Here is a 26,000-nt window from a genome sequence, read left to right on the forward strand (position 1 = left end):
TAAACCCGCATCAGTAGAGCAGGAACACAAATCCATAACCCAATCTGACCCAATCAGTTTTTCATAGTCCGAAGCCAGCGAATCTTACAAGCCCCCGGCTGCCCCAGGACAACCTCCAGAGCCAAACGAAAGGGCATGAGTTCAGGTGATGCCCAAAGCCTCCACCAATACAAAAATTGCCTTAGCCTGACTATATCCGGAATACACCTAAGATTGTAATCAAGACATAAGGGTACAAGCGGGGTACTAGCTGGTAGTCGTATAAGGTCCCTCATAAAGACATTTTCTATAACTTCAGGTGGCCAAGAGTCTTGAAAACCTAAGAGCTCCCCGCTACACAGGGTCGCTCCATGAGCCTGACTGTTATAAATTTTAAGGGCTGGCGACACAAGCCGAAATAGGGAGCCATGATGGGCCCGCACTATACCCCCACAGAACTGCCCTAATTTAAGCCCTCGGACCAGAATATGCGTCGACCAATCAAACCTTTCAGAGAGTGTAACCCCCAGGTAGTCAAAAACTTCATCTCGCTCCAGGGCAACTCCATTTAAACAAGGATTTAAAACCATATATTTAGTCTTCCTGAGGTGGATCTCCAACCCCAACTACTTGCAGAAGGCCCCAGTGCAATCCAAAAGATGCTGAATTCCCATCTGGGATTTGGAAAGCAGAAGGGTATCGTCCGCAAACAGCAGGACCAGGATCTTTACCCCGACAAAGCCTGGGGCATGGTTTTCAGAATTCTCAAGATGTAACATTAATCATTAATATAATGAAGAAAAAGAGTAGGTGCTAGGACACTCCCCTGTCTGACTCGTGTTTAACCTCTTATTATTGCACTAAAATAAAGAAAAGTATGGACACCAAACATCCTTGTAATGTTTAAAAAGCTTGCCCAGCACCTTGTCAAGCTGTGGAGCTTTGTTGGAAATAACCCGGTCTAAAGCTATCAAAATCTTGCTTTCAGAGATACTATAAACTCCTCGTCTTGCCAGCTCAGTTAAAGGCTCAGTCGTAACGCCATAGACAGGAGTGAGGCTCATCTCCCTACTAACATAACTAATAGGGGTTACCTGATTTGGTTCCAGACTAGCAACTCCCGAATATAACTGAGAGAAGTATTCAACCCATGCGGCAGCAGAAATATTACTATCCAGTGGGACATGGTTGCCAGGATCCTTGTTGGCGACAATGTGCAAAAATGATCGATGGTCCTTGTTTTGAATGGCACTCAACACTGACTCCCACTTGGACCGTTCCCAGTTTCTTTTCACATTTAGGATCGACTCTTTATATAGTGATCTAGCTGTCCCGATGGCAGATCGAGACCCAGGCTCAATAGATCGGGAGAGGGCACCCCTAGCTAAACGGCAAGATTTTGAATACCAACAGAATCTCTTTCCTTGTCCATGATCCTAATCTCTGACACTACAGCATCCAAACCTTCGGACACAGCCTTAAACACTTTACCCAGGGTAGCATCAGACACAGTCACAGACCACCATTTAAGTCAATGCATATTGTTAGTCAGAGCCAGCCTTCTATCAAACTGCTCTAGTAGGATGTTTGAAAGAGTGTCTCCCAGGGCACCTAACAGCAACCCCAGGGCGTTGTGGTCACTATCCTGCCTGAGTACTACTATCATGTCCACCAGAGATTGCTATAACCTAACATATAGCAAGATATAGTCAATAAGGCTGGTACACTGATGGCGGTGAAATGTGTGGTTCCCTTCTTGATCAAAGATTGTTCTCCGATTACATGCCCAGAGACCATTATTATAAGTGAAGCCATTCAGCTGGAGCACTGCAGCTGTCCATCTCTTGAATGGGGGGAGTGTGAGACTAGTAATTCCCCAAACTTGATCCTCGTGGCCCATAGGACCCTCATGGAGGACAGACAATAGCTCAAACTTACAATTAAAATCGCCTGCCACAATTTTAAATGTGCCTGCATGCAGGGGAACCATATACATACCAGTCATATCAATAATCTTTATCTTTGCGCCATTGCCCTCATGCCTACGATATACATTATACAGGTAAAAAATCCTACCTGACGGAAAAGTAATGGAAACATACTGTGCATCAGAACTGTCCAATGCAATCTCCTTTGACAAACAAGCCATGGTTGTGGAAATTGACAAACCCTGCTCAGTGCTGGGAAGCAACCAATCAAGTCTCCTGAGGCAAGCAGATAGCCAATGAATCTATAAAAATCCAGAATCCAAGCAGTCAAGTTTGGAGACAAAGCCAGCAACACTCCAGGAGACAATCTTAGTAGTGAGGGGCAGACGGTGAGTAGAATCACTCAGAGAAAGGGTGTCCATATCTGGGTAAGAATTAAATGCCAGCTATTACTATGACTACATGCAATACATTCTTAAGAGGAAGTAAGTTTCGATCATGAAGAGACTGAAGAGGATACTGAGAATGCTGAGGGGCACCCCATTTGGGCATGTGGGAAGTACAGCCGCCTAAATCACCAGTCAGGATATCTTTATAGCCAATGAATCCGGCGTCAGTCTAACCCATCCAGATCAGATAAGTGGGAAAATCTAATGGAGGTCAGGACTGAAAACTCATCACCAGGTGCATCCCCAAAGAATACCCAGCCTTGACCTAGGAGCCAAATGCTTGTAAAAAACACCAAAAGAACAAAGCTAATGCTGTGTCTCACTAGACGAGCTTTGGTCCCACTTATAACTAACCGCTGTGCCAGCCGTAGGCTCTTACAGGTGATAATCACACAATACCCTGCAATGGTTTTGGGGGATGGACCCACCCAGCTCATCCTCATTACCAACAGAATATCATCATATTCCGGTATTTTGAAGTCCGTGAATCGGGACAGCCAGTGACACACCTTGTTTTTAACCTCTTAGCTGCTGGGCCCTTTTTTGGCTATTTGGGGTAGTTCACGCTTAGGCCTTCATAACGTTTTGTCCACATAAGCTATCCACACCAAATTTGCGTCCTTTTTTTCCAACATCCTAGCGATTTTAAAGGTACCCAGAGTTCCTGGGTTCCCCTGGAGGAGACCAAGAAATTAGCCAAAATACACCTAAAATTTAGGTTTTTTTTAAAAAATGGGAATAAAGAGCTGCAGAAGAAGGCTTGTGTTTTTTCCCCTGAAAATGGCATCAACAAAAGGTTTGTGGTGCTACAATCACCATCTTCCCAGCTTTCAGGAACAGGCAGACTTGCATCAGAAAACCACATTTTTCAACACAATTTTGGCATTTTACTGGGACATACCCCATTTTTACTATTTTTGGTGCTTTCAGCCTCCTTCCAGTTAGTGACAGGAATGGGTATGAAACCAATACTGGATCCCGGAAAGCTAAGCATTTCTAAAAAGTAGACAAAATTCTGAATTCAGCAAGGGGTCATTTGTGTAGATCCTACAAGGTTTTCCTACAGAAAATAACAGCAGAAAAATAAAAATATTGAAATTGAGCTGAAAAAAACAGCCATTTTTCTCAGCGTTTTACTCTGTAACTTTTTCCTGCAATGTCAGATTTTTTAAAGCAATATACCGTTACTTGTGCTGGACTCTTCTGGTTGCACAGATATATAGGGCTTTTAGGTTCATCAAGATCCCTAGGTACCCAGAGCCAATAAATGAGCTGCACCTTGCAATGGGTTTTCATTCTATACCGGGTATACAGCAATTCATTTGCTGAAATATAAAGAGTGAAAAATAGGTATCAAGTAAAACTTTGTATTTCCAAAATCGGCATAAGATAAGGTATTGAGCAGTAGTGGTTATTTGCCCATCTCTGAATTCCGGGGTGCCCATACCAGCATGTGAATTACAGGCCATTTCTCAAATAGATGTATTTTTTACACACTGTCTTACATTTGGAAGGAAAAAATGTAGAGAAAGACAAGGGGCAATAACACTTGTTGTGCTATTCTGTGTTCCCCCAAGTCTCCTGATAAAAATGGTACCTCACTTGCGTGGGTAGGCCTAATGCATGCGACAGGAAAGGCAACATGGACACATCACATTTTTACATTGAAATCTGACGTGTTTTTTGCAAAGTGCCTAGCTGTAGATTTTGGCCTCTAGCTCAGCTGGCACCTAGGGAAATCTACAAAACCTGCACATTTTTTTAAAACTAGACACCTAGGGGAATCCAGGATGGGCTGACTTGTGGGGCTCTGATCAGGTTCTGTTACCCAGAATCCTTTGCAAACTTCAAAATGTGGCCAAAAAAACACCTTTTCCTCACATTTCGGTGACAGAAAGTTCTGGAATCTGAGAGGAGCCACAAATTTCCTTCCACCCAGCGTTCCCCCAAGTCTCCCGTAAAAATTATACCTCACTTGTAGGGGTAGGCCTAGTGCCCGCGACAGGAAATGCCCCAAAACACAACATAGACACATCACATTTTCACAAAGAAAACAGAGCTGTTATTTGCAAAGTGACTAGCTGTGGATTTTGGCCTCTAGCTCAGCAGGCACCTAGGGAAACCTAGCAAAGCTGCACAGTTTTGAAATTTAGACACCTAGGGGAATCCAAGATGGGGTGACTTGTGGGGCTCTGAGCAGGTTCTGTTACCCAGAATCCTTTGCAAACCTCAAAATGTGGCCAAAAAAACACTTTTTCCTCACATTTCGGTGACAGAAAGTTCTAGAATCTGAGAGGAGCCACAAATTTCCTCCCACCCAGCGTTCCCCCAAGTCTCCCGATAAAAATGATACCTCACTTGTGGGAGTAGGCCTAGTGCCCGCGACAGGAAATGCCCCAAAACACAACATGGACACATCACATTTTGACAATGAAAACAGAGCTGTTTTTTGCAAAGCGCCTAGTTGTGGATTTTGGCCTCTAGCTCAGCAGGCACCTAGGGAAACCTAGCAAACCTGCACAGTTTTGAAAACTAGACACCTAGGGGAATCGAAGATGGGGTTACCTGTGGGGATCCGATCAGGTTCTGTTACCCAGAATCCTTTGCAAACCTCAAAATGTGGCCAAAAAACCCACTTTTTCCTCACATTTCGGTGACAGAAAGTCCTGGAATCTGAGAGGAGCCACAAATGTCCTTCCACCCAGCATTCCCCCAAGTCTCCTGATAAAAATGGTACCTCACTTGTGTGGGTAGGACTAGTGCCCGCGACAGGAATAGATCACACAACAGTCAATGTTGGTACTTACAACTGTTGACCCTGGGGTGATCCATTCCTTACGCAGGCACTAGGTATAGGCACTCAAGTGGGGTAGTGTTTTTATCAGGACAGGTGAGGAATCACTGGGTGGTAGGAATTTTGTGGATCGCAACATATTCCTGTAGTTTGTGTGACAGAAATGCAAGAAAAATAGAGTTTTTATTCAACATTTCAGCTTTGCAGGGTATTCTGGGTAAGAAACGTTTGGGGAATCCACACAAGTCACACCTCTGTGGACTCCCCCGGATGTCTAGTTTCCAGAAATGTTTGGGTTTAGCATGTTTCCCTATATAGCCACCGAACCCAGGACCAAAAACACAGGTGCCTGCCTTACAAAACCAGTTTGTTTTGTGATAGATAATTTTGATGTCTCCACAATACAATTTGGGCAGGGGAATTCGGGGCTGAACTAAATTGGGGAGCTCCCAAGAGAGCACCCTCTCTGTGCTTGCCCCCGCATTCACCTGCTCTCTGGGTTGGGCTAACCCACTATTGCCCTGTTGCACAGACTGTGCTTGCGAACAACTGGACTGCCCTCATCACCTCCCTCACAATTTACTGGAAGGAGTTATCCAGTGGGACTCCTCCAACTGAAAAATCACTCCCAGAGTCTGCACCATTGTCCTATCCCTCATATGCTGTCTCAGTATCTGCTGTCTCAGTCTCTGATCCTATGTCAGAGCGGTCCTCTATAACCAGAGTGACGTCAGCAGCAGTCATCCATCAAGATGCCATCTCTGCTATTGGCTAAACTGTTGCTCTAAAACAGTAGCCTACATAGACAGTCACAAAATTGCTGGTGTGTGTGTGTGATACGTGCAACAGTAGAGGCCACCTTACCTGTGCTTCTTCCCTCAATCAGCACGTTCTTTCAAGACACTCAAACTACTTGTCACATACCGTTCGTCACAGTCTTTAGCACCTCCTGCGCCCAGTCTAACAATCATTATTGGTGTTCCCACTCCCATGTCCTCCTCCTCGGATTCCCTCATTACCACCCAGCAAACGTGCTCTTCATCTCTCCATAGCCACCCCCAACCCCGCACATACATTTCATTTGTATTATAGCGCAGGTAGTGGCTGACTTTACTAACGTACTCAGCTATTTACTTAAAATACAGATTTGCTCTTTGCAGTAGTCATATAAACCTTCTGCGCTTCTTTATGGCACTAAAACTGCCACTAGACAAAAGTATGATCCTTTTTTAGCAGAAACATAATCACAAGACTTACTTGACTTCTTTATTGCTGCCTAAAAGCTACAGTTGAAATGCTTCAGTTGAAGTATGTGCACTGCTTTGAAGACGCAAGCTGCAACTGCAAGACAACTGGTGGCAAATATATATATATATAAGATATATATAGAGATCACTTTTATATGTGGGTCTGGTTTTCCTGGGGGCAGATTGCAGCCCCTAGGGAAACCACACATGCACTGACAAAAGTGATATATATATATATATCTTATATATATATATATGTATATATTTGCCACCAGTTGTCTTGCAGTTGCAGCTATATAAAATGCCCCCCGGGGAAACCCTACAACTACAAAAAAAAAAATTGCCCCACAGGGGGTCGCCCTGCCTATGGGCGTCCCCCTGTCAATTTCCTTTTTTTGTTTTTTTTAATTAGCCCCTGGGGGTGGCGCCATCGCGTCCCCCCCCCCCTCGGGGGCCCCAACATCAAAATAGAAAAATATGGCCCCCCTGTCAATGTCCGTATATATTTTTTTAAATTAGTCCCTGGGGGTGGCGCACTCGCGCGCGATCCCGCCCCCCCAGGGGGCCCCAATATTACATTTTAAAAATATGGCCTGGGGTGGCGGCCCGTTTTCCGAGGGGGGCCGACCCCCCCAAGTGAAATCCCTGGGGAAGGCCGTTTGGGGCTGTTTTCCCCATCGGAGCAAGAAGCGGCCCTACGGCCGCTTCCTGCTCCGATGGGGAAAACAACACAGTGACATCAGCGTGCCTCGCGGCGCACTGACATCACAAAGGGGAACCCGCACCAGGGAGGTAGTGCGTGGCCGACGCCCGCATCAAAGGGGTTAAGCTGCCCATTAGATTCTTCATCGGGCTCCTGCTGTTGGAGAACTCCTGTTAAAATGGCAACAGAAGGACAGTAGTCAGGGGAGAGGTTCATTCGGGACTGGCAAAGGGTGGAAAGGGCTGGGGCCTACATATTGGCCTCTTGTCTGGATGTCCTAGCCAAGCTCCCTATATGTTTGGTTTGCACCCTGGGGTCACCTACTTCTTTTCTCCACAGCAATTGGTGGCCTGTGACTCCTTGAACTTGGAAGGACAAAACAGGACCTACATTAGGAGCTCCAGAGACAGCAGAGGGGGTGCTGTAACAGCCAGATCTAATTGCCTGGGGCTGTGGCTCTGCTGGCGCCTGCCCAGCTGGAGAAGCATTCAAAGAGGAGATCATCTGCCTAACAGCGTGTTCCAAGGAACAAATCTTATCCATCAGAATGGAAAAACATTCATACATCAAAGACGGCGTCCCAATCTAGAGATAATGGTGCACCAGCCTCAGCTACTAGCCTAGGCCAGCAGGCAACCCCTGGGGACCCATAGATGCTGCCACTAACTCCTTGTGGCCAGTTCTAAGGGCAAAATATCCCTGAAGTTTATCATGACCCCTCTGCTTAGTTTGGCGCTTCCACTTGGCACGGGGGTCTCTGCCAGTCGTCAGCGTAGCGTCCAAATTACAAGAGGTAGTAGAGGCAGACTAAACATCCATCTGCCCTACAGACATCCCAACATTGCTTCCGGTAAGTCAGTTGAAATTACACTCAGAAAACCAGTGGGGGACCCAGCAGGTTGGCAATCCAAACAGTCTGTAAGAGGAGCTGGAGAGCAGCCTGGGTCAGCACCAAAGTCCCTAGAGAGGCGCATTTCAGTCCAGTTCAATCAACCTTAGTAACGACTGTTGGAAATGGCCATTTTTGCAGGGTTATCCCCAAACCTTTTGCCTTCTTCCTCCTATTTCTTTCAGGTCTGTTTTTGCTGGTTTATTGTCTCTGTGTACTTTACCACTGCTAAACAGTGCTAAAGTGCATATGCTCTCTGTGTAAATTGTAATGTTGATTGGTTTATCCATGAATGGCATATTTGATTTACCAGTAAGTCCTGAGTAAAGTGCACTAGAGGTGCCCAGGGCCTGTAAATCAAATGCTACTAGTGGGCCTGCAGCACTGGTTGTGCCACCCACATTAGTAGCCCAGTAAACATGGCTCAGACCTGCCACTGCAGTGTCTGTGTGGGCAGTTTTAAACTGCCAATTCGCCTTGGCAAGTATACCCACTTGCCAGAACTAAACCTTCCCTTTTACTACATGTCAGGCACCCCTAAGGTAGGCCCTAGGTATCCCCAGGGGCAGGGTGCAGTGTATATTTAAGGTAAGACATATAATAGTGTGCTTTATATGTCCTAACAGTGAAATACTGCCAAATTTGGTTTTCACTGTGCAAGGCCTATCTCTCTCATATGTTTACATGGGGGCTGCCTTTAAATATCCTTAAAGCGCAGATTCCCTTTGAAAGCAGCTAAAAACGTGGAGTTTAGGGTCTCTGAACTCACAATTTAAAAATACATCTATTAGTGAAGTTGGATTTTAAATTGTCTGTTTGAAAATGCCATTTTTAGAAAGCAGGCATTTTTTTTGCTTAAACCATTCTGTGACTCTGCCTGTTTGTGGATTGTCTGTCTGGGTCTGTTTGACAGTTGGGCTGTTTTGCACATCTCAAGACAGTGACACAAAAGGGGGCGGTGTAGCCGGCATATCCTGATGAGCCATCTGAGCTAGAGGGGAGGGAGGAGTGGTCATTCACACCTGAAAGGACTGTGCCTGCCCTCATACAATGCAGTCTGTGACACCCTGATGTGTGTCTGGGGCCTGGCCTGGACAAGTAAGGATCTTGCAAACACTTGAGACTTTGCTTTGAAGTTTGCCAACTTCAAATGCAGAACAGGGTATAAGAAGAAGACCCAAAACCCCAGACTGTTAGAATCTTTCTGGAATCAAGAGGAACCTCTGCCAAGGAGAAGAGCAGAAGAGCTTGAGTAGGAGTACTGTCCCTTTACTGTACAACTTTGCTGGGCTGGCCTGAAGTTGCTGCTTCTGCCTGAAAAGAGTGCAAAGTGTGAACTTTGCTGTGTGTCCTGCTTGAGAAAGTTCTCCAAGGGCTGGAAGTAGAGGTTGACTCCTGTTGGAAGTCTCAGGGACACCAAAGACTTCAGTTTTTCGACCTGCAGCACTGGGAACTGTGTGTTTTGTGCTGTTCAAGAGGAGAAACCACTGAGCCACCGCCAACTAAGCCGCTGGCCTGCACCGTGACCTGCCGATGCAGCACAGAGTCGCATTGCCCCGATTCGTGACCATGGTCTCACCGATGCCGTCATCAGATGACTTCACCGTAACCTGTGGGCCCCGCACTCCGGCATCGCCTGCTCACACTGCAGCCTGGGCCTCCCCGACAATGCCGCTCCTGCTGACACCGGCGCCACTGCCTGCACCGTGGCCTGTGGACACAGCCCATGAGGAGCACGAAGCACCGTCCTGTCCCGCACCGCAGCCCCGGTCTACCGACGCCAGAACCATCGACTCCAGTGTTGTCACCAAGCATCCCTGCCTGCACCGTGGCCTGTGGACACCGCTCGTGAGGGTCACGAAGCACCGTCCCGCCCCGCACCGCTGGCTTGGGCTTACTGACGATGACGCTACCTGCAGCGTGACCTGTGGACACCGCACGTTTCACAGCCCCTCTTCACACTGCAGCCCTGGTCTCACCAACGCCACTGGACACTGTCACCGAGCCGCTGCCTGCACCGTGACCTGTGGGCACCACACGTCGCACCGTCCCAATTCGCACCACGGCACCAACGCAATCAACGCCGGCGCACCTGACTTTACCAGCCCGGAGTTCGATCCCCAAGGCGTGTGACTTCAAGGTCCCGACGACTCCTGCACCGATTCTTGAACCAGCACAGTGACGTCAGCAACGTCGCTCTCTGGAGCTCACCGCGAGGATCACAATGCCATACAAATCCAAGGTACTGTTTGCAGGTCTTCCCGACGCCGTAGCTGGCCTGCAATGCCACGGCTAGCCTGAACTGTTGGTTTTGTTGTTCACGACGCCGCGATAGCCCGAGATGGAGCTATTGACTTCAAGGAACTGTATTTTTGAGTAAATCTTGCAGAATTCATATTTTTATTACTGTATGTTGGATTTTTATCGTATTTGGTCTTGTTTTAAATAGATAAATATTGGCTATTTTTCTAAAACTGGTGTGGTGTCCTTTTGTAGTGTTTTCACTGTATTACTGTGTGTTATGTGCAAATGCTTTATACATTGCTTCTGAGATAAGCCTGACTGCTCGTGCCAAGCAATCAAGGGGGTGAGCAGGGGTTATCTGAGCAGGTATCTCCTTTATCTTGACTAGAGTGAGGGTTCCTACTTAGACAGGATGCAAACCCACTGCCAGCTAGAGACCCCATTTCTAACAACAACACTGACTGCACGGACCAGAAATGAATCCAAAGTGGTAACTCCCAGAACCATAGCAGAGGTGGAAGCTCTGTCCCAGTGCATTTTCCTTTTGTCAATTGCTCTTTCCTGGACATACAGGAGTCACCAATAAAATATAAAATGGGGAGTAAAAATGCTCCACTCATCAGAGTAAATGTCCACCTGGGAGGTACGCAAGCAGCAATCGAAAAGGGTAGATTAAAGGCCGGTAGCAGCAAGTACAAAATGAGAGAAGGGACCCGGCCAGGCCTCATCCAGGTGATGACAGGCGAAGATGTGCCCGGTCTTGGCCTGGGCCCAAGCCCAGGTTCGCCCCTCGCTACAGCAGTTGCAAGCGCTTTAATAGTGCTGAGCAAGCCCCTCCTGGGGCCAAGTGCTCTGAAGGTGGCAAGGCCTGCCGGGAGACGTAGTCCCACCCCAGCAGGTTCAGAATCTCCAGTGATGCGCTTCCCCATCATTCTAGTCTGTTTCTGAAGAATTAGACAAAGGATAATCTCCAAGAAGTCCAGCTTCTCCTGATCCTCCATTCACATTCCATATTACTATCTCCTCTGCCTCTTTTGTCACATCATCTAGACCTTCCACAGAGACTGAGATTGTGGACAGTTCGACTGGTGATGATTCTGTTCCCAAAAGCAAATGAGTGCAGAAAGAGAACTTACACAGTCAATTATTTATCTTTTAACTTTCGATTACTGTCAGCCTAGTCAGAGAAGTGAGTGATACTGCCAGTTTCAGACTCCCACTTTCCCAAAACTATCTGTGAATTTAGCAGTTTGTGACCTTGCACGACAGGGAAACTCTCCTGAGATAACTTCAGTTCCAAGGTTCAAGGATCGGTTTTATACATTAGTTGAAGGTGATTTGGACATCCCACAGTCCCTTGTTGTGGATCTCATGGGTATGCAACAATAGCGTCATGTCCTTTCTGATAATAGACATTTTGGTGCCTGCTTTGCACCAAATAAAGAGGCATATGCACCGAAACTCACATGCCATAGAAACCCCCATCCACATCTAGGCACTGACAGCCAGGAATAAAAACAAAGCATTTGTAATGCAATGGGTCTCGTGTTTGCTTGAGTTAGAGCTATTAGCGTTGTAAACTCCTAATCAGACTTTTCTTGCCACATAAACTGAAAATGAAAAATAATACAATTTCACATAAGGGAGCCGATTTAAAGCGCCACACCATGCGCGTGAAGGTGACTAATCAGAACAAAAAGACCAGTCCGGTTTCACCTTTGCGTAGTATTAAAAAAAAAACGAGCGTGATCGCGCTGTGTAAAACCTTGAATTCGCGAAGGCGTCCAATGGATAAACAATAGAATTAAACTGGTAGTCATGAAAAGTGCTCGACTACTGCCCAGCAAGCTCACCCTGCCTACGAAATAAAGAGAAAAAGTAGTCCAGAAACCATGGAGCCTCGTATGTTTTCAGTAGTTGGCCGGTACGCTCGAGGAGGGCTAAACACCAGAAAAGGTATGACTTATCCATGCCTTTCACTAATGAAATCAAGCAAATTAGAAACTGGCAAAATCATGGCGCGGAGTTTATCTCCCACCCATAGTTATTTGATCCATTTCTCCTTCATGTTTCACAATTGTATCACTTCCATCCTATGGCACAGAGATCACCAGAAACAATAGAGATTGGCAAGCAGCCAGGGATGGCTCCTCCACGAAGGCGGAGAAGAGTCATCCCCTGGCCAAGAGCCAGCAGATGAAAAATAAAAGAATAGTTACACTATTGTTTTATTTTTCATCTGCTGGCTCAGCCAGCAGTGAAGTGACGGGGCTTGGCCATGGGAAGGGGGGATAGGGGATGAGAAGAGAGTTCACCAAAGTGCACATGTGTGTTTGGCCAGCTGTCTCAGGCCGGCCAAACACACATGCGCACTTAGGTTTCTCCAAGCCCCGCTGTGTACTCAGCTGGGTTGGAGAAACTGCACAGGCCCCATGGCTGTGTGAGCGGCGTCCGAGCCACTCAGACCAATCCTGGTGCTTCTTTTATGCTATCTTTAACATGAAAGCAGTGCCAGAATTGCTGGGGAGCCTGTGCTGGTGTCCCAGTGAATGCTGGGACACCACAAGAAGAGGAGCAACGAGCGAGGTGGCAGGAGTCAGAGGGAAAGGTAAGTAGTTTTTAAAAACATATTTGCTTATTGTTTTCCGTCGTCCCCGTAGTCACCCGCTAACTCCCCTCTTGACACCTGCCACTGCAAGCAGCAACAAAACTCTGTTTGTGTATATAACAGTGGCCATGGTTCTAGTATATGAAGAGGGTCAGGGCTGATATTCCATTTCCTTGAACTGAAATCATCAGGAGGTTATGCACTGGTGTTCAGCTTGTAGAAACTCACCATTTTTTGTGAAAGCTATACACTTCAAATTAGAGACACTACTATACATTCACCCACTAATTTCTAAAGAGGACTTTTTAATCTCCATCGATCTTCAAGATGCATATTTTCATGTCCCCATAGTTCTCTATCATTAGTGGTTCTTGATAGTGGGGGGGAATGAACGTTGTCAGTTCCAGGTTCTGTCTTTTGGACTAAAACCTTTGTCTCAAGTGTTTACCAAATTATTAATCCTTTTGACCGTAGTTCTTTAGAAGGAGGTTGTGATGAGGCAGAGGGGTTATTGTGCTGGACAACCCTTTCCCCTCCACCCCCTGATAATTCAGGCAACGTCTGTTTTCTCGCCCCACAATATGAAGAGTATGGGTTCTTTAACCCAGGAGACAAGGAGGCAGGGCGGGTGGAGCCTCATTGGGATTTATACACCCACAGTCCGGTCATCAAAGGAAGGACTGGAGACGAGGATGGCCCAGGAGAGGAGCCGGCAAGTGTGGAGGAAGTAGGAGAGGAAGGATGGCGTCTGACCGAGGCAGCGCAGCGAGGGATCCAGGGTGCCAAGAGAGGACCGGCAGGAGAGAGCACCGACCATCAAGCAGATGAGGAATTCCCTCTGTCTGCAGAAACTCACAAGTGGGAGAACACCTCAAGCAATGGCAATGCGGAGACAGCCCGGGAAGGAGCCCATTGAGACGCCCATTATCCCAGCCATGTTTCAGGAGGGATATGGCTCTGACAGGTGCGTACGAGGCTGCAAACCTTGAGACTGTGGGGTGGGGCTGGGCAAAGTAGCTCCTAAACCAAAGTTGTTGTTTTTTCTTTTCTTCACTTTCACAGATTTATTTTTCTCATCCTATTCAACACACGTTTTCCCCTCCCTTATGGGGACGTGTTTATGAGGTAGCTCTATGTGTTAAAAGGTACCTTCGAGTACAAAGGCTCCTACTAAAGAGAGGGGGGTGAAACTTTGAGGCATTAGGGTGTGTTCCCTGGATTATGCACATATAAAGACACTAGGTGATTGGTGAAGGATTTAACCATACCTACCTGAATAGAAAACTTACCTTCCATACTCTTCGTCATCTCTTCTGCGGTACTCAGCATGGTGTTCGTTCTTCTCGAGCCACTGCCTGGAAAAGAAGAAGAAGGCTCATTAAGAATCATGCAGTTCCTTGTATAACGGAATCCTGAAAAAAAAACGTGTTAAACACTCTATCAAGCTGTCATTCCCTCATTCCCAGAACAGCCTATAACCTGACAAGTGGTGGAGAATGCGAGCAGCTAGCCTTCTGCCTGAGATGGAGGGAGTAATACAACAACTCCGGGAAAGCCATCAGAAACTGCAGTGAGCCTTTGCTAAACATAAACATCTGAGCCAAACAGAAATCAACCGCAATAGCTACACAAGCGCCATCCATACTCAAAGCGAAAATTTCACAAACTTAACAATGAATTACTGTGATTTCTCAGTCTACAATATGGTGGTCATTATGACTTCAGCAGACGGTTTTTACTGTCCACCAAACTTCTGATAGGGAGGTTGCCACCACACAGGCTACCTCCCCGCCGGCTCTATTAAGAGTTTCCCACTAGGTCAGCGGGCAGAAATCTGAGTTTCCGCCCGCTGGCCTATTGGGAATAGTCAGTCTACAGCGTTGTCTATGGCTCATAATCGAGCGTGGGGCAATGCTGTAGTCTACCGAGTGAACCAGCACCCTCGCATTGTTCACTGTCTGCAAGGCCATGGGCAGTGCAGGGCCCCACCTGGGGCCCCTTGTAACCGTTCTCCACCAGCATTTTTATGATGGTGGTACTGCCATGAAACCACTGGCGGAGAAAGGGGTCGTCATTCCCGGGGCAGCGATCCTTGCATCACTGCTCTGGTGGATTAGGAACGCCACCACCCCCAGACCACCGGGATCTCCGATCTTGGCGGAGCTGGCAGTTCCCTTGCAGCCCGACTGCCAGGGTTGTAACGTGGCACTCGGACCGCCTCATTGGCGGTGGTCCAACCACCTTTCACACAGCTGGCAGTCTAGTGACCACTAGACTCATAATGACCCATATATTCCATGCCCACCACTACGATGCCCTTGAAGAAGTACATCCCAAGTAAGGATCACGTTGCCTTCTTTCTCAACTTTGAACGAGCTGCGTGGGCCAGTGCCTGGCAAATGGAGCGATGGCTTTCTACCTTGCCCTTTCACTCAACAGAGAAGCACAGGCCATATATCAGTTAGCCAAAAGGATGGAACTTCCTCCTATGAAATGAAGACATTGAAGAAATAATCCTGGACCAGCTGGGGGTGGACGATGAGAGTCATTGTCCCCGGTATCGCAGGGAGAGTGGGGTCCCCCAGTGAAACGCCCAAGATGCTGTTTTATAAGATTGAGGACAAAGGGAACAGGTGGCTAAAACCCCTGGAATCTAGCAAGGATGAAATAATCGAGAAAATATACCTTGAGCAATATATGGAGGCCTTGCTCTTTACCACGCAGAGGTGGTTAAGACAGCATGCAGGATTCTCTCTGGAAACTGCAGTGGAGATGGCCTCCTCATTTTCCCAAGTCCATACCAAGAGCGGTCCACTAAAAACCACTTAAGGTTCAAGAAATTGTCTGGAATAAAAACCCTCATCCAGAGACAATACCAACATCAGGACCACAATGTTATGAGTGTGGGGAATGGGGACACATCACCCGTTTTTGTAGCCAAAAAAAGAGAGAAGAGCCAAATGGATGTTAGTTATGGACCCCGGTCTATTTTACTTACACAGCAAATGGGAACTGTCCATTATGTAAGTCTGCAACTTAACAGCCATTGGGTAAGGGCCGTGTTAGACTCGGATTGTAAACAGTCCGTGGTCCGGGCTACTGTAATCCAACCCACACAAGTAATTCTGCACCTAGTAGCAGTGATTCGTGTTTACACAGGGACACAAAAACATATCCAGTGGCCCATTTGCTATTGAAGAATAGCGCAAGACAGCAATGTCTTGCGGAGGTAGGGATATTGCCAACTTTACCTGAGGAACTCTTCTTGGTATTGATAATCCCTTCTTTTTAAACCTCTTATGTACCAAATTGAGTGCACTACCGTCTAGGTATAGACCTACTAACCCAAATAATGCTTTTCTTACCACTGAAACCTGGGTTCTTGGTAGGAACTTCAGAACAGCTCAGCTGAATGATAGTACCTTAGCTAATGCTTTTCACTTAGCCCGAAACTCAGCATAACACGTCTGATCCTCCCTGCCCCAGATTTGTCGTACAGGGGGTCTGTTATATTGGAAAGGTCATATTGTTGAGGAACCCTAACTCCTAGAACCCACTGATTTCAGAGCACAAATATTATTTTTTGCTCACTCTTATTTGCTGGGTGGGCACTGCGGGCCAGAAAAAAACAGCAAAGTGATCTTAAGACATTTTTATTGGCCTGCTAGCCACATCCAAGTAAAGAACTACTGTCAGATCTGTGAGGTCTGCCAGAAGAAGAACCCTTATAGACTGCCAAGAGTCCCCCTACAAGCCCTCCCCATTATTGGAAAACCCTTCAATAGGGTGGGGATCGATCTGATAGGTCCCTTGTCATGTTCAACAGAGGTTTTCAATAGGCACTAGTCATTGTAGGCTATGCCACACGGTATCCCGAGACTATGCCCCTACGGGTCCCAAGCACCAAGACCATTGCACATTACTATATGGAAGTAATTTCTCATATGGGTTTCCCAAAAGAAATTCTTACATATCAATGGACACACTTTGTCTCCCAGCTGATGAAACAAGTATGTGAGCAACTGAATATAAAACACTTAAAAACCTCCATACATCATTCCCAGACTGATGGACTGGTTGAGCGGTACAATGGGAACCTCAAGTTAACATTAAAGAAAATGCTTGCCGCAAATGGCCTGGATTGGGATCAACTACTACGGAGACAGATACAAAGCAGTCTAGGTACATCCCCTTTTGAACTCTTGTTTGGACGTCCTCCTCATACCCTTCTACAAATCACAGGAGGTATGGGAGAAAGACGCAGAAGGAGAGGCAGAAGCATTATTGGAATATTCAAAACACCTTAAATCTCACCTAGGAAAAGTACGAGCCCTAGAACAGGAAAATCGGGAGAAGAGCCAACAGAGGCAGAAACAGTTCTAATGCAAGGGTAAAAAATGGAGGGAATACCAGGGGGGTCTGGGTTTTGGTCCTCATGCCAACTTCTTCCACCAAGTTAAAAGCTGAATGGCAAGGGCCTGTCAGAGTCACCAGATCCTCGGGGTCTGTGCACGCTCCCAACACTTCCACCACAAGACAGCTCCAATACTCTGATTAGAATTGGCACAGAGTCTAAGAGAGTCCAAGTGGGGAAAAGGGGATTTGGAAGGGAACAGCTGGGAAGGAGAACTGTAGGAAGCAAAAAGGTTAAAACACACAATATCAAAATTACATCATATGAATAAATACTAGGCTATGACTCTAAGCATTGTCATTCTGAAAACATGTACAACCTAAGCATAGACTTAAAATGACTAGGCTTCAAGATGACTGGATACCTGTGAGGGAATCAAGAAAGGTTAAATGCAACTTTCAGATTCAAGTATTATCCTTTGCATGAGGATCAGGAAACAATCTGAATGATTACTAAAACATCATATGAATCGTGTTTGAGAAACGTATTAAGAACACATTACATTACATCTAGAACTCTGGGTTTTTTTGTTCTCTCAAATTGCCAGAACATGAATTTCGCACATTGCAGATTTTCACATAAGTAGCAAATACCATAGAATAATTGTGCACCATGAATAACACAAATTAGACTCAAGGAATAAATCACCCGACTTGCCAACTCGAAAGCCACCAAGTTAATGCCTTAAAATGGTAGCGTACAATGAGTAACATGAATTACATTCAGGAAATGAATCGCGCGTCTTGATGATTCGAATACCACCATGTAACTGCCAAGGAATGGTAGCGCACAATGAATATCATGAATTAAGCACGAGAAAAGAATTGCGCGTCTTGCCGATTCGGATGCTACCATGAAACTGCCAAGGAATGATAGCGCACAATGAATAACATGAATTAAGCACAAGAAAAGAATTGCGCGTTTTGCCGATTCTAACACTACCTTGTAAATGCCATAAAATCGTAGCGCACAATGAATATCAAGAGTTAACACACCAGCAAAGAATCAAGCATCCTGCCGATTCGAATATCAGCATGCAAATGCCACGAAAAGACCAAGCGCATATTCACACGCACAAGAATAAAATTGTTTATCATGCAAGATTAGGCCCAAGAACTCAAGAGGGGGCCCAGCCCGACCTCCGTCTTACCGCCCTGATCTAGGATCACCAATGAAAGTGAAAAAGGGCAAGGCCTGGAGGATCAAAGTAGGCCGCCGGAACAGGAGCTCAGGAAACTGCTCCTACTCTGCACCGGGACCTCTGAATAGTGAGCACGTGGAGCTGGGCTGGCTCCCTTTTATAGAGTCTTAGCCCAGCCCACCAAACACACCCAGGCATGCTGCAGGGAAAGCTTCTAGAAGGCCCTGGAAAGGGACAACACCCTGACACAGTCTGAAAGCCTGCAGCAGTACATTACATGTGAACAGGTTTTAATGTGCATGCTGTACATAAACCCTCAGGATTAAACTCTGCAATGCAAAAGGTTAAACAACATCATATCAGCACAATGCATAAATTATGTTAGCTTGAAATTATTAGGTTTTTGCATTCTAGTCGCCCGTAGAGTGTGCACTGCCCTGATGTTGACAGGGCCCGACAAAATTGTGAGCTGGTAGAGTCAAACCACATATCATCTACAAGTCTCCCCCAAATAGGGATAAATCGTATCCCATTAACCTCCTAAAAAATGGTTGGGCCTACTACCTAAAACTATCTACACTATAATACCTACCTCCTCTATAATAATCAATTTTAACATCAACTCTAATTTACTAGAAACCGAATGGAGAGAACTAGACAATCTCCTACAGGCCTTTGCTGAGTTCTTCTCTGATTTGCCAGGAAAGACCCATCTTGTTGTGCATTTCGATCCCACAGAAGAAGGAATAATTGTAAAACAATGACCATATAGAGTCCCAACAGCCCGTCGCCAGGATCTACAAAATGAAATCCAACAAATGTTACGAATGGGGGTTATTGTCCCTTCCAGTAGCAATTGGTGTTCCCCAATTGTGTTAGTACCTAAACCAGATGGCAGTATCCACTTTTGTATTGATTTCTGAGCAGTGAAGAAACTCTAAATTAGACAGCTATCCCCTTCCCCAAATAGGTGAAATGATGGAACAATTAGGTGAAGCCCAGTATATCACCACAATCGATCTAACAAAAGGTTCCTCTAGATCATTGTGATCAGGAAAAAACAGCCTTTGCGATCACTGACGGACTCTATTGTTTAACTGTGTTACCCTTTAGGTTTCAAGGGGGACCCACAATGTTTCAAAGACGCATTAATACTCTACTCCAGAAGCACAGTGGGTATTCCTCTGCCTACTTAGATGATATTGAGGTTTTTAGTAAGAGTTGGTCAGAACGTATCCATCACCTACAAGCCATTCTTTCCAAATTACAAGAAGCCGGATTACACGTAAATGCCAAGAAATCAAAGATAGTCTATCACAAGGTAAAATATCTGGGGTATCTCCTGGGAAGGGGCTTGATTGAACCGCAGTCCAAAAGAATAAAAGTCATGGCTAACACCCCATTGTCCGCCACCAGGAGGGATCTCAGGGCATTTCTGGGGCTCCTAGGCTACTATTGGAGGTTCATACACCAGTACTCTGACTTAGCAGCTCCTCTGAATGACCTCCTAAAGAAACATCTCTCACCAAAGGCTCTGAGGTCACCATCAGAGCTCATCTGTGAGGTCTTGCAGAAACGGCAAGATGCCCTGACCTCCAGCTCAGTGCTTGTCTCTCTGCACTTTACCAAGACATTCATCTTGCAAACTGACACTTCGAACCTAGGAGTCGGCACCGTCCTGTCACAAAACCGATGCAGAAGGAAGTGAACAACCTTTTTGCTATATTAGTAGAAAGCTGTTTCCCAGAGAAAAAGTATATCCAACCATCGAAAAGGAGTGCCCTGCCATTAAATAAAGTATTGAAAAACTGCATTATTATAAGGAAGGCAGACCCTTTATACTATATACTGACCAAGCTCCCCTCAGTTGGCTGTGTAAAAACGAAGGAAACAATAAACGGGTATTGAGGTGCTATCTTTCTCTTCAACCTTACGGTTTTGAAGTACGACATAGAAAAGGCAAAGAACAGGGGAACGCAGACTCTCACGTTTTCCCCTTTTCCCCGATTAGGAAAATCCTAGGGGGGAGTGTGATGAGGTGGAGGGTTTATCAGGGTGGACAATGCTATACCTTCCACCTCCTGATAATTTGGGCGATGCCTGTTTTCTTGCCCCACTGGAAGACGAGTACGGGTTCTTTAACCCTGGAGACAAGGAGGCTGGGTGTGCTGAGTCTCATTGGAACTTATACGGCCATCAAAGGAAGAACCGGAGTAGAGCAGGGCCCAGGAGATGAGGCAGCACGCATGGAGGAAGTAGAAGAGGAAGAACAGTGTGTGACCGAGGCAGCACAACGAGGGATCCAGAGTGCCGAGAGAGGACCGGCAGGAGAGAGCGCCAAATGTCAAGCAGCTGAGGAATTCCCTGTGTCTGCGGAAACTCACCAGCTGAAGAACAGCTCAAGTGATGCCAACACGGAGACAGCCCGGAGAGGAGCCCATTGAGATGCCCATGATCCCGGCCACATTCCAGGAGGGATGCGGCTTCAGCACGTGCATACGAGGCTGCAAGCCTTGAAACTGCGGGGTGGGGCTGGGCAAAGTAGTTCATAAACAAAAGTTTGTTTTTCTTTCTTTTTACTTCACTTTTATGGATTTATTTTCCTCATCTTATTCAAGACTACTTTTTTCCACCCCTATGGGGATGTGTTTACAGGGGAGCTCTATGTGTTAAAAGGTACCTTTGAGTACAAAGGCTCCAAATAAAGACGGCTGAGGCACATCTTTGAGGCATATGGGTGTGTTCCCTAGATTATGCACACAAAGACACCGGGTGACTGGTGAGAGGTTTAACCACACCTACCGGAATAGAAAACTGCCATACTCTTCTTTTTCCTCTTGAGGTACTCGGCGTGGTGTTCCTTCGCCTCGAGCCGCTGTCTGGAAAAGAAGAAGAAGGCTCATTAAGAATCACGCAGTTCCTTGTATAAAAGACTCTGGAAATAAAACTTGTTAAACACTCTATCAAGCTGTTGATCCCTCCTACCTGGAAGACCTCTAGCCTAACAAAGGTAATAATGGTGCATCCTTATTTGGGCCACCTTCTGGATAAAGCATTGTTTCAAGAACATGCAATTTAATACACCTGGTGGACGGTTCAGTTTCTTCAACAACACAGATTTCTTTATCAACCAGTCCAAATCACATCTCAATCTGAGCCAGGACCCACACAAAATAGTGAATTACTCCTTTGAGGGATTCTGCTCACTACTTCTTCTGGGCTTTGTATTTTACCAAACTTTTAGTATTTTTCAATTTTATAGGCTGCCTGTGTCTTCCTAATGACACAGGCTCTTCCACAATTGCGACCCTGGTTTAACACATTCTATGACATTGGAATCCAGCCCCAGAAGATTTCAAAGCTGTCCTGCTGCTATAAGAAAATATCCAAAGGCAACTGCAGAGGTAGCAGTTTCCTGCCAGCCTGGAAATGAGCATTCCATACTGTTCTCGCACACCTCAAATTTTTAATTCACATGCCCCCACACTAGAGTGAAGGGCAATGGAGTCAGCATCATCTTAGTGATGTTGGACATCCCAGAAACAGCTTAATTCCTTGAACTGTAGGGAAATCAATGCAGTACAAAGCACTATAAAGATGTATCCCTGCAAAATCCTGACACTGCAATTACAGTTCAGATAAAACATTAACAGAAGCATATCTCAAAGATAATTTTGGGACATGGTCCAAGATTCTGAATCCGGTAGTTTTCCAGTTACTGTCCTGGGTGAAATAGGTGGTTTTCTCCATCAAGGCAGTTCACATTTGGGGAGTGGACAATTCCAGGGCAGATGCACGGAGTAGGCTATTTCCATCACCTTTAGAGTTTATTCCAACCAACCATGTCTAACAGGAGATATGCAGATGGTTCAGCACTCCAGTAGTTAAATTATCTCCAACTATCTGGATGCTCAAGTTCCTTAGTTATTTTCCAGATTTCATGATCCAGTATCCCTGGGAATAGATGATTTTCTGAGTTCCTTCCCATCAGGCATAATTTATACCTTTCCACACATTCCATTGATACTTCAACTCCTGGTCACAGTCTAAAGGTAAGGGGCACCCACGATATTGATCTTCAGAATTTTGCCTGGAAGACTATGATTTTCCATTCAAAGGCAGTGCCATGAGGCCTTCCTGGGCCCCTGTTGGCTCTCCATTTTAGCTCAGTTTTATATTTTAGATGTTTTAGCTGACATCGCTTTTAGCAGTGACATTTGACACATTTAGGCATGCACAAGATTATTCCAAGAATACAGTGTAAATGCTGTGTGTTTTTAGTTAGTCTTTCTCAACATGTAATCTGTACACTCTGTTCAAGGCTAAGAACAGAGTACAAGGTATCCTAGTGCTAGTGTTGCCTGTTCGGAGGCAGCTTCTAACATCTAGACATATCATGGCATCAGAGCTGTGCCTCTAACAGAGAGTGGCTTTGATTATATAAACGATGCACTGACCGAGGGGGGCCAGAGGAGCACTCGAGCTGTGACAGTCTTGAGACAAATGCTGTGTTCGACATACATCTCAGCTGGCGCAGATCTTTCAATTTGCAGAGAAGGATTGCCATCTACACTACAAACCGATTTCCTGGTTCATTTCCAGGAATGGGGGCTAAGGCTGACCTCTTAGATCAGACGAAGGCACAGGATCCATTCATTATGCTCTACGTACAGGGTTAGTGATAGGTAGGAATATCCAAAAATCATTTGCCATGGTTGGACTGTTTGAACTTTTCATCATGTTCATAATGCTGGTAACGCTTTGTTTTTTATCTGCCTAATTATCACCACTCATTCTGTCTATGCAAGACTATGATTCTTTCAAAAAAAGTATTGAAACCTATCTCAAATCTCTTGTGTTTCACCTGGGCATGCATGAGTAAGACAACGAAAGGGTAAAATCTGTTTCCAAGATTCCCTTGGATATCAGAGTGTCATGTTCAGGTTGCCATAATCACCTTCCACCTCCGTAAGTTTAGGAGTTTGTGTGAGGCACTGTGAGCTAGCTTGGAGTTGGGCTGACAGCTTCAGATGGTATAGACAGATTCAGTCCCCACATTCTGACGTTCTGATGTCCAAATACACTGTCCTATTATTTTAGTAGGAACCATATAACATCAGCCTGTAGTACAACTAGCATAGGTTATTCCTCTGGCTCAATCTTCATTGTGTGATCCACCTTTAGCACCAATGCTCCTTCCTGAATCTGAAGCTGTTGGTGTGGAATTAGAAAGGAAAAACATCTTTCTACCTGGTATCTGTTAGTCCCATGAGCCTTAAAGGGGTCTTCCTCCTAACCTTTTGCCTTCCTCCTCCATTTTTGCCGGTCTCATTTTTGCTGGTGTTGGAAATGGCCCTTTCTGCAGAGTTTCAACTGTCTATTTGCTTCTGACCTCCTGTTTTGGATCCTGTGCTGAATTTAGTTTTTTGCTGGCTTTAGGACTTTGGGCACTTTAGCACTGCTGACCAGTGATAAAGTGCTGGGGTTCTCTGTTTAAATGGTATTGGTATTGGTTATTGGTTTATGCATGATTGACATAGTTGATTTACTAGTAAGTCCCTAGTAAAGTGCACTATGTGTGCCCAGGGCATATAAATCAAATGCTACTTGTTGACCTGCAGCACTTATTGTGCCACCCACATGAGTAGTCGTGCAAACATGTCTCAGCCCTGCCATTGGAGTGCCTGTGTGCAGTTTTAAGCTGCCAGTTCGACCTGGGAAGTGCACACGCTTGCCAGGCCCAAACCTTCTCTTTTACTACAAGTAAGTCACCCGAAAGGTAGCCCCAAGGCAGCCCCACAGGCAGTGTATTTAAAAAGTAGGACATGAATAGAGTTGTGCCTGTCCTTGCACAAACCAGTCTGCAAACCCCTGGAGTATATCTGGGACCAGGGCAGGAAAGGCAGGGTCTTGTGCACTACAAAGACTTTCAAAGACTACAAGGACTTTCCTTTGAAGTTTGCCTACTTATAAGGCGGAAATGAGTAAGTACTGGACCTCTGAGACCACAACTTTAGAACACTTCTGGACTGAGGACATTTAACCAGGAAGAAAAGCTAGATGCTGTGGAATGGACTGCCACTCTGACTGTTGCTTTGTTGTGCTGGTCTGCTGCTTGCTACTTAAGTCCTGGGAGTGAAAGGACTGGACTTTGCTTTAAACATTCTGCATTTCAAGGTTCTCTAAAGGCTTGAACTGAGCTTGCCTCCAGGTAAGAAGTCACAGGGACATCAAAGACATCATCTGCCAGTGCCTGGGCTCTTCTACTGAGGGTCCTGACTGGCCAAGTGGTGCCAACTCCAGTCCCTGGGCCCTTGGAAGTGTAGTTTTAGACCTGAAGGAGAAACTCCATGCACCGACGCGCTGAGGCAGAAAAAGCAACGCAGCGCCTGTCCTGTGGCTGTAGAATCGATGCAGGGCCTGTCTCGCAGCTGCGGAATCGACGCATTGCCTGTTTTACCGCGGCACCATCAACACAGCGCATCTATATTTTCAACGCATCGTCCCCGGGGCATCAATTTCTCATTGTCCCCACACTGCAGTAAGGAACTGAGGCTGTGTGTCGGGAAATCACGAGGAAAGACTCAACGTATCACCTCCCTTGCCACTAAGGAACTGACGCATCTCCTCTCCTGCGAGGAAATAATTGACTCATCACCTCCCCTGCGTAGTAAGGAACCAATGCATTGCTTTGTTTTTCGATGCCTGACCTCCTATGCGGCCTGCATCGGCTTTATTTTTGCTGCATCCCATGTACCTTGTGCTAAAAAATACAATCATTGATTCCTATGGATTTAGACTCATTTCAGCCTTTGAAAAGTGATATCTTTACTTGTATATGTTGAAATTTTGTTGTTTTGGTCTTGTTTTATTCAGATAAATATTTGCTATTGTTCTAAACTGGTGTGGAGTCCTATTGTAGTGTTTTCACTGTGTGTATGTGTGTACAAATTCTTTACACATTACTTCTGAGATAAGCCTGACTGCTCATGCCAAGCTACCAAGGGAGTGAGCAGGGGTTATCTTATGTATGTGGCTCCCTTACACTGACTAGAGTGAGGGTCCCTACTTGGACAGGGTACAAACCACTGTCAACTAGAGATACCATTTCTAACAGCTAGCCTTAGGACTCGTCAAAGTTTACCACTGCTAACCAGTGCTAAAGTGTATGTGTGCACTCCTAAAAACAGTGCAATACTGGCTTATCCCCAAATGGCATATTTAATTTACTTATAAGACCCTAGCAGTAACAGGATACAACAAGTACTCAGGGCCTGTAAATAAAATGCTACAAGCGAGCCTGCAGTATCTATTTTGCCACCCACTTAAGAAGCCCTTTAAACATGTCTCAAACTTGCCATTACAGCCTGTGTGTGCAGGCCATCCTTTGCCAGGCCCACACCTTCCTTTTTAATACATAAAAAACACTCCTAGCGTAGGTTCAGGATAACCAGAGGGCATGGTGCAGTGTATTTAAAAAGGATGGGCATGTACTTTTAGGTGCTACCTGTCCTGGTAATAAAAAAAATGCCTTTTCACTACTGCAAGGCCTGCCTCTCCTATAGGATAACATTGAGGTTACTTTATTTCATTTAATGAGCTGT

The sequence above is a fragment of the Pleurodeles waltl genome, chromosome 3_1 (genome assembly GCF_031143425.1).
Source record: "Pleurodeles waltl isolate 20211129_DDA chromosome 3_1, aPleWal1.hap1.20221129, whole genome shotgun sequence".
Lineage (NCBI taxonomy): Eukaryota > Metazoa > Chordata > Amphibia > Caudata > Salamandridae > Pleurodeles > Pleurodeles waltl.